General features: G+C 42.1%; 1 long non-coding RNA gene across 2 annotated transcripts; it reads left to right on the top strand.

The window, feature by feature from the left end:
* Positions 1-11,671: 11,671 nt before the first annotated feature.
* On the top strand, positions 11,672-15,535 carry LOC147350374 (uncharacterized). Of its 2 annotated transcripts, XR_015148788.1 has the most exons (3): positions 11,672-13,630; positions 14,176-14,250; positions 15,228-15,535. It is a non-coding gene; the product is annotated as an uncharacterized LOC147350374 (long non-coding RNA). The 2 variants fall into 2 exon arrangements; XR_015148787.1 differs by lacking the exon at positions 15,228-15,535 and having other exon boundaries at positions 14,176-15,102.
* Positions 15,536-18,805: the final 3,270 nt, after the last annotated feature.

Raw genomic sequence — 18,805 nt, 5'->3', positions numbered from 1 at the left:
CACATGTGTTATTTACATTGATTGCAATTCCACTTTGGGTTAACAAAACTTAATTAAAATTAAAACAGTAAATTTCTTTCATCAGTCAGTGTTTATGGCTTTTAAGTGTACAATCATCTACAAAATATTTTCCAACACTGTCAGTTCCTGGCTAGAGATGAAATCATTCAACAATGTTTATGTATCTTCTTTGTTATAAGATTATTTCCACCTATTGTCATTTTCAGATATGATTGTTTGTTCTAATAGAGAAGATTATGTGAGTTAGAAAGGTCTACATCTTGACCCAATGGAATGAAATAGATATTTCTCATGAATTCCTCAAACACTCTACATATTTAATCATTTTTTTTTCTGTTTCAAAATAATGGTCTCTGTCTACTCAAGATATTCCCACTTATGACGTAGCAAATTTCAAAAAGACTAACTACAGATCTCCTTACTAAATGGTTTGTGTATTCTTTGGATTAATTGAAAGTTCAAAATTTAGCCATATAAGATCATACTCACTCCATGTTATTACCAAGCCTGCCTGTTATTCAGCAGGCTTGGTAGTAGTACATTTTCTATTCTGTTAGTATTATTAATATTTATTTAGGGAGGTCAGACTGTGCCATTAACTAGATAGAAGCTCCTTTGAGGCCAAATCATAGTAACTTGGCTTTACACATCTAGAAATGTGTACAGTAACTGGAACATACTTAGGCACTCAATCATCTTTTTTTCTTTAGGAAAGAAGGAAGGGAAGAAAATAGAGAGATAGAGAGGTAGTTGGCAAGGTAGAGAGATGTAAGAAGTGATAATGAAAGAAGTTACTAGTCCATAGTCTCATTTTGCTAACGATAGTTATATGTATCAGGGATTATAAAAAAATAAACCTATCAACCTCCCAAGCTAGACAGTAGCTAGAGGGAGAGCAGTTTCTGGTGCAAATGGAAGAGCTCCCAGGACAGATTCTGAAGGATTTTCTTTGTGTGTGTGTGTGGAGAGGGGGCTATTTTTGTCTTTGAATAATCATTCTTTGTAAATATCAGGCTATTCAGTTGTGTCACTTAGCTACTTGTGAATCCATGAGTGGATACCTTGGCCCTACACTGCCTCCACTAGCCAGGATAGTCTAGTCTCTGCTTCAGTAATAAGCAACTCCAGAATCTCATTGGGTAACACAATATTTTTTTTTTTCTCATTCACAATACATGTCTCATTTCTAGCTGGCAGAGTTGGCTGATGTAGATTCCCCTTCAGCTTGCACTTCCTTAGTCACCAAAATGGAGAAAATCCGAGGTGAGTCTCAGCACTTCCTCCCACATTTTATTTGCTAAATTAAGTCATATGGACATGCCTAACTTCAAAGCAGATATAGAAATGCAATCCTTCTGTTTGCGTCAGGAAGGGAGAAATTCAACTCTTTATGAATTATCCGAAAGATTACCACACTAACCAAAACTCAGGCCCTAAGAGATCACCAAGTGGAGAGTTAAGAGGTCAAAACAATAAAAGAAAACAAAACACCCTTTATAAAACCCAACATCCCCCAACACTTGCACTTACATATATGCACATGGAATCTTCTAATGTTGGGCCTTTCCATCCAAGTTGATTTAAGAATCTTTGCTTAGCTAAAAAGAAGTAACATGCTGCCTATTACCACCTCTTTAAATAGAGCAACTATCCTTTTGCCTGTAGATAAATTTGCTTGCTTGGTGTAGGATATTCCTCAGCCAATATTTTACTGACCATATCAGATAGAGATATTCACCAATTTGTGCCTAATTTTTTTCAAGCAAGTTTTTCTTCTAAAATTATTTTTTGTTCTTCTACCACTTATATTCCCCTTTATTGCAAAGCACATAAAAATAGTAACTTTGCACACATTATTTCATTTGGATCCTTACAACAACCTGTATTTTCCAAGTACCGACAAGGTACCAACACAGAGAAGTTAAATAGTTTGCTCAAAGTCACAGAGCTAATACCAGCATATCTTGGCAACATTGCAGATCCAGCTCTGCAATAAAGTAAATAGTGCTCTCATTTTTCCTAGTCTGTGGACCACCAGCAATTGCAAGATGATTTACCATTCGCCAGAGATTTAATAATTAACACGCTATTTCCTGGTTTTTACATATTAATATTAGGGCTACCTTTGTCCTTCTAGTAACAACTATGCCAGAATAACATGGCTGACAGGAAACTCTTCAGCTTTTCATACAATTTACTGACCTCCTAGATTTGACCTCTGGAAATATCCTGGAACTCATTCAGCTGCCCAAAAGACCAAGGTTGGACTAAAATGGAGGTCAGAATGGGAATGTATTTGCTCTGAAGAACAAGTTTTGATAGAGACCTACAGTTTGTTGACAGTATTCATTTACCAGTATTAATATTTTTATCTCAATGTCTAGGGAGTATGTGATTCTGATAAAATTTTCTGATTCTAAAATAAAATTTGCCCTGAAAGCAATGAGTCTAGCTACTGCATGTGAGAGCGGTTATCATGTTCCTTTAATTTAGTGTTTGGCTTGAGTGTTATATTTCATGTTGATGGGCTTCCCAGTTGGCTCAGTGGTAAAGAATCCGCCTGCCAAATCATCAGCCAAAAGAGACAAAGGTTTGATCCCTGCCTGGTCCAGCAAGATCCCCTGGAGGAGGAAATGGCAACCCACTCCAGTATTCTTGCTTGGGAAATCCCATGGACACAGAAGCCTGGCAGGCTATGGTCCATGAGGTCACAAAGAGTTGGACACAACTAAACAACTGAACACACACACACACACACACACGGTCAAATATGTTCCATCTTAATTACCTCATTTAAGCCTATGGTGGATTCCAAAGGGTTATTTTCAAAAGACCATCTTTAAGGCACAAGGATACACTTGCTTGAAGACATGTATCAGTACAGTTTAAAGAGTACAGTACAGTTTAAAGAGGGGCAAAATCAAAATCAATGGTTATGTTTGTTTTGGGAGGAAGTGCTATATTTCTAATCAGTCATTTAGTGAGATTTTCTAAAATCGTATTATGTGTCAAGCTGTGACCTAATAGACTTGGAAGGGATAATAAGCTGGAGTAACAGAAATCTATTTATATTGGCTTAATTCTAGGGAGATGAGAGCCTTGGAATTAAGTGTTTACTGGAAAAAATTACATCTGTGTTAAACCAGGTAATTACTGAAGGAAACTAAGGAAAATGAGGAGGGTGGGGAACTATACCTTCCAAAAACTAATTTAGCAAAAATTACTGGGTTGGTGGGCTTTTTGTACAAGTGTTAACTGTAGATCCACTTTGCTTGAATGACAGATAGGCTGAATAAATAAATTCAGAAAGGAGGCTATGCCAAAGGTATGCCACACTTATGAAGTTTCTAAAACAGGAATACACTTGTTGGGGAATTATGTATGTGGACTATGGGACTAGAGACACTTCACTGCTAAGCCCTACTCTGCCATTTGTATTGTATTGAGCCAAACATCAACTGCAATTTAAAGTATAACTTAAACTGCTGAGCTAGATGACAAAAGCAGGGTTTCTCAAAGTATGTAAGAGAACAGAAAACAGAAGGTGAAGCCAATCAGCGTTATAGTTTATAGCTAGAAGGAGCCTATTAGAGGAGTTTTGTCAGATCTATATGAAAAAGCCAAGCAAACCTTTGAATTCAAGAAAAGCTGAAAACCAAGGCACTCTTCTCATGTGTCTAAATAGTTCACTCAACGAAATCAATCCCAGTGTTCTCCGAACAAGTGACTTGGGGCAAGGTGGGAGGGGGGTGTATTACAAAGGAAAAATGAATTGAAGAGGTTTAAGATATCTTCCCTCAAACTTTGAGAGCTAGACCATTAAATCTCCATCTTAGGAAGCTTAGCAAGCACCACCTTCCCTTTGCCATATCCTGTCTTCATCTATGGACAAAGATCAAGCTTCCATAATGCTCTTTGTATGATTCTAATAAAGGCTTACAAAGTGAGTAAGATTTTGCTTCAATGAATGTGCTAGAGTTAGCTCTTACCAGCTTGCAAGATTTGATTGTTGAATCTAACATTCAGGAATTTGGTGAACTGGTTTTTCAACTATTGGTGGCTTGAAATTGGCCATGGTGGGAACATTTACACCATGAAAACTGGCAAGCACTACAAATCAGGGCATGCATTTTTTTTTTTTTGAAATGTAGTTTACCAGTACACCACTGGATATAACATCTGGGGGAAGGGGGAAATCTTTCAGAATTAAAAGCACATAAGAAAATGTTTCTTCTGCAAAGTGCTTAATTGTTTCTATTTGGTCCACAGCTTGGGAGAGAGCTTCAGGTGGTTTCAAAGGTGCCTCCTGACTGCAGTGTGCATGTATGCTCCATTGCTTAATCATGTCTGACTCTTTGCAACCCCATGGACTGTAGTCTGCCAGGCTCTATGCACATGTGTGTGCAGTGTGCATGTGTGCTCAGGATGTGAATGTGTTCTCAGTCGCTCAATTGTGTCTGACTCTTTGTGACCTCACAAATTGTGGCCCACCAGCCTCCTCTGTCCATGGAATTGCCAAGCAAGAATATTGGAGTGGGTTGCCATTTTCTACTCCAGAGTATCTTCCCCACCCAGGGGTCCAACCTGAGGCTCCTATGTCTACTCCATTGGCAGGAGGATTCTTTAACACTGTGCCACCTGGGAAGATCCCGGGCATGCAGATCCAAAAGGTTCTTCTCCAGGATCATGGCAGCTTCCACAGAATTCAGGGTTTTACCAGGAGGTCTTGGGACCTCCTGGAAGAGGGCAAAACTATGGCATTGGTTTTTTGCATCTGTAAGAGATTCATGGAGCCCTCAGCATCTCCTAAGCCAAATTATGGAAGAAGTGATTCTACAGCCATGTCATCAAGGTCAAAATAGATGCGTAGAGAGAGGTAAATGTAGGAGACTTGCAGATGCAGGTTGACCAGGCCATTGGTGTGGCCTGCACCTCAGAGGAATAATTCTGACACATCTAGTAGCTCATGGTTGATCTGCAATAAGGAACTAAGCTCAAAACCAGTGTTAGTTGATGATGGAGGCAGACAATGGACAAGAAGATGGTTCCAAAGGTTGTGCCTAGAAAAGAGGATGGAGGATGGTCAGAGGCTAGGAAAAGACACATCCCCTGGTCTGTTCTGTCCAAACACTGTTGAAGCAAGAGATTGCATGCAGAACTGCAGGGGTACCTCTTTGCTAACACTGATTTTACCTGTTGTTGTTTAGTCACCGAGTTGCATTTGACTCTTTGTGACCCCATGGACTGCAGCATGCCAGGCCTCCCTGTTCCTCATCATTTCCCAGAGTTTGCCCAAGTGCATGTCCATTTAATTGGTGATTTTGCCTAGGTTTCACTATATTAAATTATAACCTTTAATATGATATACTTTAATCCGAGTGTTAATGAAACTCAGGTCATATATGCATGCATGAATGACTCAACACAGCAGAATGGGATTCCCCTCAGAATTCATCCTGAGCCAAATCATACCTGAATGAATATTCTCCAATAAATGCTGTCTCTCCCTCATGCCTTGTGAGCCTAATTAACAGTTTACAGATGAATTTAGTCAGTTTTTCTGTTCAGGTTCAGTTCAGTTCAGTTGCTCAGTCATGTCCAACTCTTTGCAACTCTATGGACTGCAGCGCACCAGGTTTCCCTGTCCATCATCAACTCCCGGAGCCTACTCAAACTCATGTCCATCACGTTGGTAATGCCATCCAACCATCTCATCCTCTGTCATCTCCTTCTCCTCCCACCTTTGATCTTTCCCAGCATCAGGATCTTTTTCAATGAGTTGGTTCTTCTCATCAGGTGGCCAGAGTATTGGAGTTTCAGCTTCAACTTCAGTCCTTCAATGAATATTCAGGACTGTTTCCTTTAGGATTGACTGGTTGAATCTCCTTGCAGTCCAAGAGACTCTCAAGAGTCTTCTCCAACTCCACAGTTCAAAAGCATCAATTCTTTGGCGCTCAGCTTTCTTTATAGTACAACTCTCATGTCCATACATGACTACTGGAAAAACCATAGCTTTGACTAGACAGACCTTCGTTGGCAAAGGAATGTCTCTGCTTTTTAATAGGCTGTCTAGGTTGCTCATAGCTTTTCTTCCAAGGAGCAAGCGTCTTTTAATTTCGTGGCTGCAGTCACCATCTGCAGTGATTTTGGAGCCCAAGAAAATAAAGTCTGTCACTGTTTCCATTGTTTCCCTATCTTTGCCTTAGCTTGTTGTGAATCAATAGCCATTCATTCTTTCAACAAACATTCTTTGATGCTTGCATTGGAGTAGATGCTGCAGGAAAAAAAAAACAGACATACAAAGTATAAAAGATATAACAAGCTCATATGACGTTAAATGATAAGGATTTTCCTATATTTCTTAGAGAAAACATGGTTATTATTTGAGCTATATACTCTCTGTTTTGATTCTTTATCTTTTTGTGATTTGAAACCAGTACATTATCTTCTAATAAAACCACGTCTTGTCTCAACTTTATTTCACTATTTTTATTCCTCCTAGAGTCACTCTCTGAGCCTAAAACTAAATAAATAAAAAGACTCTAGACATGAGTAAATAAATTTGAAGGAAAAACTGAAATGATAACTCATAGTATCAACATTGTACCGCTTTAAGATCCTGACACTAAAAACCAGAATCTTTTTTTTTTTTGAGTAAAAACTAGAGTCTTTTTGTAGGTGGTACAAGGGGTCAGAGTATGAAGAAATCTGGACTGGTTCTTATAAAGTGGTAACCTTACTGGTTAGGCAGAAAAGAAAACATATTTGACAAAACAGCACCAATATCAAAAGTTTTGGCATTGCTGACTTTTTCTTCCTCAAACTGATACTTCATGCTAATTTAACCACATTTCTTCATCAGTAGACCTATTCAGGAAAGAGAGTCAACTTCAGAAACTCTGTGGGAAGTAAAGAATAAGATTGGGGTAGGAGGTGATGAAGCTGATCCTTTTGCCAGCCAATCCTGAACCCAGTCAGGAGTGGAGATTAGAGTTTCTTAGGGTGGAGGGGCAGGAAGAACACGATCCACCAATTTTCCTTTACAAGAATTACACTAGTCGAAAGTGAGAGCTGTTGATGGTACTCCATCAATGGGCAGTGTTTTAATGAGTTATCCATTACTTTCTCTCTCTTCTCTCAAACCTTGTAACACCCACAGCTCACAAGAAGCAAAACAAACTGATTTCTGTGTTCTCATTTCTCTTAACCATTTACCCATCCTGTGTCTGGGCTCTTGGACTCTGGAAGGGGGAGAAGGAAAGAAAGAGGTGAGGCCTAGACCCATCAACTTTCAGTTTCTGATAATGGAGAACTGGCTGTGTGTAGCTCAGACCAATGTATGCGCACACACAGACATGAAGCATTGGGTAAAAACAATCCACCTCTTGACAGGTTCTCAGTTAAATGCTGGTTCTTACAAGAAATGAAACTTAAAACATAAAGAAGCTTCTCGTGTGTTTTATCTTCAACACTTGAAAGGTAATTTTACAAATCATAATAATATAATAGAATGTAATGCTTTGCTCTAATTTTAGTTACTTTAAAATTTCACCAACATGAACATAAAGCTCCAGTACTTTGACCAACTGATGTGAAGAGCCGACTCATTGGGAAAGACCCTGATGTTGGGAAAGATTGAGGGTAAAAGGAGAAGGAGGTAGCAGAGGATGAGATGATTAGACAACATTACTGACTCAGTGGACATGAATTTGAGCAAACTCCAGGAGATTGTGAAGGACAAGGGAGCCTGGTGTGCTGCAGTCCATGAGATATCAAAGAATCGGACATGACTTAGCAGCTGAACAACAAACAACAATGTGAATATGTGAGTAATTGCTTTTTTCCAATTAAACTGTATCTGAAGAATATGTCTTCCTGACAATTTTTAAAAGAAAATGAATTAATATGATGAAGAATGGCCATTTAGACCCAAAACACATGCTTTTATAAAATATGCTAGTCCTTCCAACTTTGCTAGTGTCTTTGATGGATGAAAAGAACTTGTTAAAATAACTTTACTCTTTTAATTAAAAATTCATAAAAAGTGGTGATAGAGAATAATCTTTAATAAATGCTGTCTTGTTCTCATTTACCATTTACCAATTCCCTTCTGCTGCTAACAGTTAAGTGGAAAAAAGAAGTTGTGAACATGCATTAGGTGCACTGTTCCAGTGAGGGAACTACAGCTATGAAAAAACAAAATGCCTACTCTCATTGTCTGTGAGGATGCCAACCCAAATTCTCCAGATTGCATTTATACAGGTAAAGAAATTATGAACACTGTTAATTATCTTAGGTTCTGTTTTCTGACTTTATCCCTTCAATATTCCAGAAAGTCCATAGAATCTGATTCCCAATTACTGGCATTGCTGCTGCTAATAGCCCAGATTCTGCTAGTTTCCTCTGAGAATTGATACAATAATAAAAGGAGGGGGAAATAGAAAAGCAGAGGGCACCACTCCACTTAATTTAGAGTGATTCTTTAAGTGGGCAATAAAGACAAGGTTTCATTAGAAGGAACTTTTCAGGAGGTATTTGATGGCAGGCAGGGGACTGGAGGCCAGAGTCAGGCATAAATAAAGGAGACTTTTACAGCCGGAGGGTACATGGTGGAGGAGAAAGGAATAAAAATCAGGGACAGATATAGCCACCCAAAATTTCAGCAAAGAAGAGAACAAAAAAGAAAAGGAGAAGCAGGTGGAGGTCAGTGGAGGACACTGAACATGTTATAAAATTACATTTGGGGACTTCCTTGGTGGGCCAGGGGTTAAGACTCTGTGCTTCCACTGTAAGGGCCATGGGTTCCAGCCCTGGTTGGGGAACTAAGATCCTGCATGCTGCATGGGGCAGCCAAAAAAAAAAATGACATTTGTAGTTGAAGTCACAATAAAAGAAAGGAGAAGTGATACAGCTACTGCTCTCTGGCATCCTCTTATCAGATCTGGTCTAAGTGTTCTCATTCATGATCAGCACTGAATATTGCTCAGGCATTTACCATGTACCACCATTGTTCTGAGTTCAGTACATACTTACAGGAGTCATCTTGTTTAACCCTCACAACAGCCTGAAAAGGTAAGTACCATTGTTATGGCTGTTTTACAAAGAAGGCGACACAGCTGCAAGTGGCAGGGCTGGGATTCCGGTGCAGACAGCCTGGATCGAGAACTGTGGTCACTGTATTTGGATTCAGATCACATCCAGCAAATGGCTCCAAGAGAGAATAAACTGATGGGTAGTCATTCAATTAATTCAGTCATTTTATTATATTCTGTTCTAAGGGCAGGAAGGTTTTTGTTGTTAAATCTCTTTTTTCTGGAAAAGTTCCTTGTCATCTATAGCTATAAAGGAAAATATCAGCAAAACAACAGAGTGGTTATTGGCCTTGCTTTAGAACTAATGTTTCTTCAGAATTCTTGGTAATCAGCAACCCAAATGGGAAACCTGCATGTTCTTACAGGCCAGGAAGGCTTATTAGCCCAGAGCTGGTACAAGCTGAGTCTCCTAGTACAGTCAACCTGAAACTGTGCTGGGGAATCCCCAAGGCTGAAACAGAGCTCTTTTGCTCAAACCTTCTTCTCCTTCAATCCCCAGGCCATTGAGATGCTGGACTCCTGGGTTCTATCAATTCATATCGCCCAAGGGATTTCTCCAGGGAAGTTCCACACACACTTGTTACTGCTTTCAGTGTTTGTCTGAATATGCAAGACCCTGACACACAACCCACCTCCAGACAATGGCCTCTCTGCTCTGAGACTAACCACTCAGTCACTGCTGCTTCTTCAAAACCACTGAGGGCTTAAGAGAAAGGGAGTGCTACTAGCATCGTTAGGGCTCTATCAACCATGGAATGCTCGCCAAACTGCAATAGAAGATGCCTTCTCTTCCCACCTCCTTCCAGTCGTATTCTACACATAAGTGATTCCTGAGTAGTAAGGGAGAGGCAATTTGGTGAGGTTAAATGGAGAACTCAGAAGGAAATGTGACTAATGGAGTGTGGCCATAGCCTACTGCTCTCTTTTCCTACCTAAAAGTCCTTGAAAGACCCCCCGCCCGATTGGCCTCTGCTGCTAGAGTGGAGAGAAAAACCCGAGGATGCAGAACCAACACTCTATGGAAAGGCTGACATCTTGGAAGCCTAAATCTCTGAACCAAACATTCTCTGAAGGTAAATAGGAATGATCTTGTCTAAAACAAGGGCAATCTTTGGACTCTGTCTTTGGCCTCCCAGGCTGGGCTCTTGGTCAAGCACTGTAGTTATTTAAGCTGGCAGATCCCCAGTCAACATTAAAAAAAAAAAAAGCAATCAGCCTTATGTTCTTTTCAGAAACAGTGAACCAACCGGTATCCCTAGTGCCTCCCCAACACCAGAGGCTACTTCATTCTGCTTTACAACGGTCTAATGCATGTCCTTAAGACAGCGGTGTTGTTTCTAAATCTTCTATGAGTGATTATCAATACCAAAAAATCTTAGAGAACTTTGGAACTGAAAGAGATCCTAATGAAACAATTTTCCTATGTACAGAGTGCTTTGGACTAGAATATCTCTAAATGTCCTTCAACTGTGCAAGTAAGTCTATGATTATGTATCTGTGATATGTCCATACACAAGAAAAGAGGCCATAAAGTATTGAGCTGAATTTTTTTTTAGCCAACATTCTAAATGTGTATGTAACCCATTTTTCTAAGGAGTCGTCATACCAGAGTATGAACAGGAAAGCACTTTTCATCTTGCCCACCACTCCATAGTAAACACGGACCACTGTTTCAGGCCCTAGATAAAAACTCAAGCAGGTCCCGTAGGTGTTCCAGGCCCAAGAACAGCCTGTCATTTTAAAAGTTCAGAACAGTTTAACATCGAAACTCCAACCCAATTCTTATCTAAATTTCTAGATCAAGTTGTCTTCAAGGTTGAGAGCCTGCAACCGAAAACTAGGTGTTGTTGGCTTCTTCTCTCCTCCTTTATCCACCTTTTCTCCAACTCCCTAGCAAAGTTTTAGACCCCTCAGGGTCAGAGTCAGGGAAAGAGAGTGGAGGCACGAATAAAGAAACAGTCTAGGAAGACGGATAGAGTTGCGCTCCGGCCTCTGCCCTCTGGTGCTAGCCGTGGTGCAGCTGCCTCTTTCCCCAGTGGGACTTCTTAAAGCTTATCTCACTCTGTCTCCATTGCCATATCTCCCTACCTACCCCAAGATTCTGATCACCTGCCTTTCTCTTAGGGTCCTTTCTCTACCCTAGGAAGCTCTCTTGGACAGGATCCATTTACCTTGTTCCATTCAGGCTGCTATAGCAAAATATCACAGACTAGGTGGCTTATAAACAACAAAAATATATTTCTCACAATTCTTGGGGCTGGAAATCTGAGATCAGGGTGCCAGCATGGTTGGGTGAGGGCCTTCTTCTGGGTTGCAGACTAGTGACTTCCCACTGGTACTTCACATGGTGGAAGGCGCCAGGGAGCTCTGTAGGGTTTCTTTTACAAGAGCACTAATTCCAGGCATGAGGGCTTCACTCTCCTAACCTAATCACTAATTACCTCCAAAAGGCCCCACTTACTAATACCAACACCCCTGACTAGGTCATGGGAGTAGAGCCCTCATGAATGGGATTAGTGTCCCTATAAAAGGACCCCAGAGAGCTCCTTTGCACCATCTACTGTGTGAGAACATAGGGAGAAGACAGCCATCTCTGATCCAGGAAGCTGGCACTCACCAGACACCAAAACTGTTGGCACCTTGATCTTGAACTTCCCAGCCTCAGACCCATGAGAAACAAATTTCTATTGTTATAAGCCACCCTGCCTCTGGTACTTTTTTACAGCAGCCCAAGTGAACTAAGATACCTTTTCTCCCTAGTCTGAATGGTGGTTTAAGGAAGCATTAAATAATGCAATTTCTTCTCTATGAAGAAGAAATGGAATAACTTAGTCCAGGAATGCCTGGCTCTTCCTATGAGGCCTTTGCAAAATGTTCTATGACAAATGTGGGTAGACTCGTGGGTTGGCAACTGCAAGTTCAGAAATGCAAGATACATTGTTTTTTTCATCCTCTGCCAGATATGCTCAAAAGCTCAGACATGTAAATATCTGTTTGCTCTAGTAAACCGACAAAAATTCCACTCACTCATAAGTAATGACATCATCAGTCCCCACAATGACCTCCTTTTTCCCCAGTACATATTAGCAATTGCATGCCTACAAACAAACCAAAAGATAGATTATTAGCTCACTATTCATTTAATTATTAGAGATGGGAAACACATGGTCCAACTCAACAAGTTAAAAGACAGTCTCGAAACAAGCACATTTTTAAGTGGTGATGATTTGGCATTGACATTCCCAGGCATCTAATGAATGGCTATATGCATGTGGCCAAAATATATCATGGATAATCCATCACCCTGAGGTCAGTGTTGCTTCAAGCCAATGATTAGTCCTTGGGGGTTTTATGCACCAATCTCTACAAAAATGATCTCAGCTTTAATCACCACTGGAATAAAAGAAAAGAAAAATGAAAGTGAGTTTATTTAAATGTCATTTCAATGGAAGAATAAGGAAGTGGTTTGGCTTCTTTCCTTACCCCTGGAAAATTGCATGACACACAATTAGTGCTCAATGAATGCTATTCCTGATGACGAAGAAAGTGTGAGGACAATCATCTTAGTGTTCTCAGGACAGACAGCCTCACTGAAGCACTCTTGTCCACAAGCACTGGTTGGAATCACAGTCATTTATTTAGCAACTATTTATGCCAGCACTGGGCAGGGTGTTGGAAATGGTCCAGTTAAGGAGACATGGGGCTGCCCTCAAGGTGCTTGGAACAATTAGGGAAACAAGCAAGAAGACAGGCACTGACAATAGAGTGCGGTGAGATTTTTGGTGGAGGGACTCTATTGCCTCCCGGAGCACCTGAAACTCAGAAAAGGCTTTAATTAGGGACTTACGTCTCTAACCTGGGATCTAAGAAATAAGCTTGAGTTAGCCAGGAAGAGGAGAAGGAACGGAGAAGGCAATGGCAACCCACTCTAGTACTCTCGCCTGGAAAATCCCATGGATGGAGGAGCCTGGTAGGCTTCAGTCCATGGGGTCGCTGAGTCAAACATGACTGAGCGACTTCACTTTGACTTTTCACTTTCATGCATTGGAGAAGGAAATGGCAACCCACTCCAGTGTTCTTGCCTAGAGAATCCCAGGGACGGGGGAGCCTGGTGGGTCGCACAGAGTTGGACACGACTGACGTGACTTAGCAGTAGCAGGAGAAGGAAAGGGAGTCCAGGAACTGCACAAAGGCTAGGAGTTGAGAAAGGGCATCCAGGATACTGGAAACAGTTCAGTATGATGGGGTGGGGGTAGGGACGATGAGGCAAGAGACCAGGGAGGCTCACCAAGAGCACAAGATGAAGGTCCTTGAAGGGCATGCAGGGAAATCTGGACTTTGTCCTAACATCGTCAGGATAATGAGGCATCATCAAAATGGTGTTAAGTAGGGAGAGCAGGTTGTACATGCCCTGATGCGAATGCACAGAAAGAGCTCCAGCTGCAATATGAAGGACGGAAGGAAGAGGACAAAAATGGAGTCAGGGAGACTAGTTGGGAGTTTGCTGCATTAACCAGGTGAGAGATATAGTAACTCAAATGAACACAGAGGCATTGGGGATAGATAGAAATAAATGGATTTTAAATATTTAAGACGTAAAATGAATGGGTCTTGGTGATTGACTGGATCTGGGGTATGTGGAGGGAGGAGCTGAGGGTGACATCAGGATTCTGACTAAGACAACTCAAAGATGATGTCGCTATTTACTAAGAAAGGGAGCACAGGGTGGGGTGGGGAGGGGTGGGGCATTGGGGACAGGCTCAAGGGTGGAGATGATGAGCTCAGTTTAGGAAGTTCCCAATCTAAAATGCCAATAGGATATCCATGTGGAGATGACAGCACATTACTGAATTTTCTGTGTCTTCTATGATGAACAGAAATAGAACCCACAAAGGATTCTAAGAAATTATAGTGGAAAAGATGAATATCACTAAACCAAGGGAAGACAGTTTCAAGGAGATAGTGCTCACTAGTGTCGGATGATGCTTAAAGCTCAAATCAGATAATGTCAGGGAAAAAAAACCTTAAAGTTTATCAACAGTGTTATTACTTGTCTGGGTAGGAGAAGCAGCAGAGGATGTTGGAACAGAGGCTAGATTTCAAGAATTTCAGAGTGAAGGATAAGCAAGTGGTGATGGTGAGTATAGACACGTGTTTTAATACACTTGACTGCAGCCAGAGAGAAGCAATAAGGAAGTAAACTTCCCCAGTGGTAAAGAACCCGCCTGCCAAGGTAGGAGATACAGGTTTGATCCCTGGGTCAGGAAGATCCCCTGAAGAAGGAAACGTCAACCCACTCCAATATCCTTGCCTGGGAAACGCCATGGACAAAGGAGCCTGGCAGGCTATAGTCCATGGGGTCTCAAAGGAGTCGGACACAACTTAGCGATTAAATGACAAGAAAGTAGGTGAATGTTTTAAAATATAGGTTTTATTATTATTCTAGTAATGTGAGATCAGGAGGGCTCCAGACCTCACAGGGTCTTACAGGGAAGCCCCAGGAGACAGAAAAAGAGGGAAAACATAGACAGGAGATTTGATTATGGTTTTTACAGGAAAGAAAAGCAACACAGGGTAAGAAGGTTTAGGATTGGTTAGTTGAAAAAATTTTAGTAGGCTCTCATAGAGGCTGTTTCCAGTCCTCTGATATCTGGCCCTGGGGTGATTAAGGCAGGAGGATAATGGGCCAAATGTAAGGACCCTGTGAAAACCAATAAAGGAGGTGGTTGGGGTATGGGCTCTGGAACTGGTTTCTTTGCATAGAAAAAGTACACTCTCAGGTGAGTAGTGTTACATCTCTAGGAATTAGTTATCCCTGTGGGGGTGGGGGAGGGGCAAGTAAAGCCTTCCCTGGTCAGCAAGGCTTCAAATGCCAGAGTATCAAAAATATAGAAGTATCTGGCATGATGTAATATACCACTGAATGACCTCTCTGCTAACACCCTTTATGTTTCAATAAATTTATCTAGATCTCAAAAAAAAAAAAAAAGAATATAGAATTGTGAAAATATCATTAATACATTGGAAAGGAATGTAGAAGCTGTGGAAGATATTATTTTTAGGCTAGGAGAAATAACTTTAAACAACTTGGGCTTGTTTAAATACTGATGAAAGGAATCGGTAGCAAGTGAGGCAGCAGGAGAGAGGAGGGATCTTCAGTGGAACAAAGTCTATCAGACTGCAAGAGAAATATAGAACCTTACAGTGACCTTGGCAAGGAGCAATCACTTCAACTATGATGGAAGGAAAGGAGGAAGATAAGTATCCTTGCAGATGTGTGGCAAGATTTTTGAGGGAGTTATTCTCTAGTGGCTTTTATTTTCTCTTACAAAGTAAAAGAAAGATTGCCCAATAGATTATACGTTGGGCTTCCCTGGTGACTCAGTGGTAAAGAATCTGTCTGCCAATGCAGGAGAGCTGGATTTCCGGGGTCCAGAAGATCCCCTGGAAAAGGAAACGGCAACCCACTCCAGTATTCTTGCCTGGGAAATCACATGGACAGAGGAGCCCGCCAGGCTCCTCTGTCCATAGGATTGAAAAAGAGTTGGACATGACTTAGCGATTTGGGGCTTCCCTTGTGGCTCAGCTGGTAAAGAGTCTGCCTACAATTCGGGATACCTGGGTTCAATCCCTGGGTTGGGAAGATCCCCTGGAGAAGGGAAAGGCTACCCACTCCAGTATTCTGGCGTGGATAATTCCATGGATCTATGCAGTCCATCAGAGAAGGCAATGGTACCCCACTGCAGTACTCTTGCCTGGAAAATCCCATGGATGGAGGAGCCTGGTAGGCTGCAGTCCATGGGGTCGCTAAGAGTCGGACACAACTGAGCGACTTCACTTTCACTTTTCACTTTCATGCATAGGAGAAGGAAATGGCAACCCACTCCAGTGTTCTTGCGTGGAGAATCCCAGGGACCCGGGAGCCTAGTGGGCTGCTGTCTAGGGGGTCGCACAGAGTCGGACACGACTGAAGCAACTTAGCAGCAGCAGCAGCAGCATGCAGTCCATGGGGTCACATAGAGTTGGACACTACTGAGCAACTTTCACTTAGTGACTAAACAACAACTTTGTGTGTGTGTGTGTATTGGGAGACAGAAAGATGCCAACTTTACAGTCAAAAGTTTTCTCTGATAATGATTTCACTTATAACTAGAAAATAAGACAAAACAACACTTGTCATTAAGTGCTTCTCTTTCCTTCCTTTAACAGGTAGGTCTTATGTCCTAGCCACAGCTGTAGGCCCAGGAGATGCCTTCCAAGCTCCAGGCAGCAGCGTGGGGACCAGCACAGCTCCTGATGACTCCCGGGCACTAGCTCAGATCATAGGAATGATTGCTGTGTGCCCAGTGAGCCTTCAGTCACTGGAACACTGGGCAAGGACAGAGAAGGGAGGGTTTTCTAAAGCCCAAGAAGCTCTGGTGGCCCAGAAAAGAATTACTGAAGAAGTAGGGGGCTGACCTCAGAGAAGCAGAGGCTAAAGAGCAGGAAGAAAGAATCTAAAGATAGAAGTCCAGAAAGGGCCAGTGCAATTCACATAGACAACCAAGTCAACTTCCTGAAACTCACACTGCAGATTATCCAGAACTTAAAGACACTAACTCCAACCACTCTCTCCCTCCCTCTCCCACCAACACCCTTTTTGTTGTTTTGCAAAATCTTTAGACTGTTTTCCGTATTCATTGCCTTCAATTAAAGTATTAATCTGCTTTAAAGCTCAAGTGATGATTTCCAGTTACTTAGTCAGCTTCCTAATGTACTTCCAGAAAGCCGAAGCTGTTTGAAACTCCGAGGCCCCACTTCCCACCGTGGCTTCACACAGGAAAGGGAATTTCTGCCCTACATGGCTGACACCAGAAAGTGGTAGGGCCCTCTGCATGCCCATGTGATCCAGATCCATCCCTGATTGTGCGTTAGGAAGGCCCTCACATAAAAGCGATTTTCAAGGTTCCAGCTTTCCTTGCTGTTCTCAGCAATCTGCTTTCCAAATCAACCATGTAGCAAAGTGAAGGCCAAGTGACCTGCCAAAAAGCCCAGCCTCCCACTGGATCTTGAGGAGGGAACAGAAGTTTCTACCGCTCCTGCCCTCTCTCCCTACTCTGGGGATCAAGTTGCTATTGTGCCACAAAGACGGGAGTCCTTGAGGGGTCACCTGATCTCTCACCAGCACCCTCCCCCAGCTCTCCCTAAGCTGTTGCAAAAGAGACAGGCTCAGATCCGCCTTCATGAAACCTCTAGAGAAAAGATTTCATAAACTTCTGCAGTGACTATTTCAAAACCAAATAATGTTCTGATTTTGCCAGAGAGTGGAATGTGTCTGTGTGTAGGGGGGCAGGGAAGGGAGCACCACAGCAAAAGGGAAAACAGGAAACAGAGTTAGGAAAAGGAAAAGCCAGGAAATGAAAAGGTTTAACTATAATCTCCCAGTTGAGAATTTTGTGTAAAAGCATAGCTCTTTGCAACCCCATGGACTGTAGCCCACCAGGATCCTCTGTCAATGGAATTTTCCAGGCAAGAATACTGGAGTGGGTTGCTATTTCCCTCTCCAGGGGAATCTTCCTGTCCCAGGGGTCAAACTCAGATCTCTTGCATCTCCTGCATTGGCAGGCGGGTTCTTTACCAGCTGAGCTCCCAGGGAAGCCTGTGAAATTATAAAGTCCTCTTGTTTCTCCTCTTTGGTATCAGGCAGTTTACCACGTTCAGGAAGAATAAAACAGGACCTACTCCACCACTAGATATGAGTTGTTGGAGAGTTTTTTCCTGGTTAAAAAAATAAACAACTAGAAATTCCATGGAGCCAAAGTAAACAGATATTCATATCAGGCCGACTGGAACTGTCCCTCCAGGAGTTCCAGCCCACACCCTCTGCTGCCATGACTGTCCTCCTCCACTTCTCTCTTCCCCTAAAGAGGGATCAACACTTTCAGGAATCCTCTGTATGCCTGAATTTTCATGTTCTCTGACTGCCTGTGGCCTAGGACTTCCAATTTAAACTCACAGCTATTCCCAGCCTCCCCACCAACTTCATTCTTTCTCCCCACTCCAAGCTGCCCACCACTTCCCACCTCCACCCATCCCTCTGGAATGGAAAGTAGATCCTGCTCTTCCCGGGTGATTTGCTGGAGCATCTCAGCCAAGACAATTGTCTATTGACTTTACAGCAGAGACTAAATCCCATCATGTTTCTCCATCAAATCAGTGGAAATCTCTTTGTTGCCAGCAGGAGTCAGTGGGAATGATTTTCTGCCCGGAGACAGACTATCTGGGGCAAGAGAGTGGTGGTGGCACTACTAGACCTGACATCACTTAGAAAACAGGCTCTTCTCCTGGGATGGATTTAAGAGGTTTAATGACTTCGTGGAAAAGGAAATGGCAACCCATTCCAGTTTTCTTGCCTGGGAAACCCCATGGATAGAGGAGCCTGGAGGGCTACAGTTCATGGGCTCATAAGAGTTGGACATGACTTACTGACTAAACAGCATTGACTTCATGGAAGTTGAAGGAGAGCTTGTTGTTGTTCAGTCACTCAGTCATGTCTGACTCTTTGATACCCCCATGAACTGCAGCACACCAGGCTTCCCTGTCCTTCACTATATCCTGGAGTTTGCTCAAATTCATGTCTCATTACCATGACACAGTCATGCTATCTAACCATCTCATCCTCTGCTGCCCTCTTCTCCTTTTGCCTTAAATCT

Source organism: Bos grunniens, chromosome 20 (assembly GCF_055505025.1).
Source record: "Bos grunniens cultivar Pamir isolate PY7600 chromosome 20, Bosgru_T2T1.0, whole genome shotgun sequence".
Lineage (NCBI taxonomy): Eukaryota > Metazoa > Chordata > Mammalia > Artiodactyla > Bovidae > Bos > Bos grunniens.
This window is presented reverse-complemented; position numbering and strand designations above follow the sequence as displayed.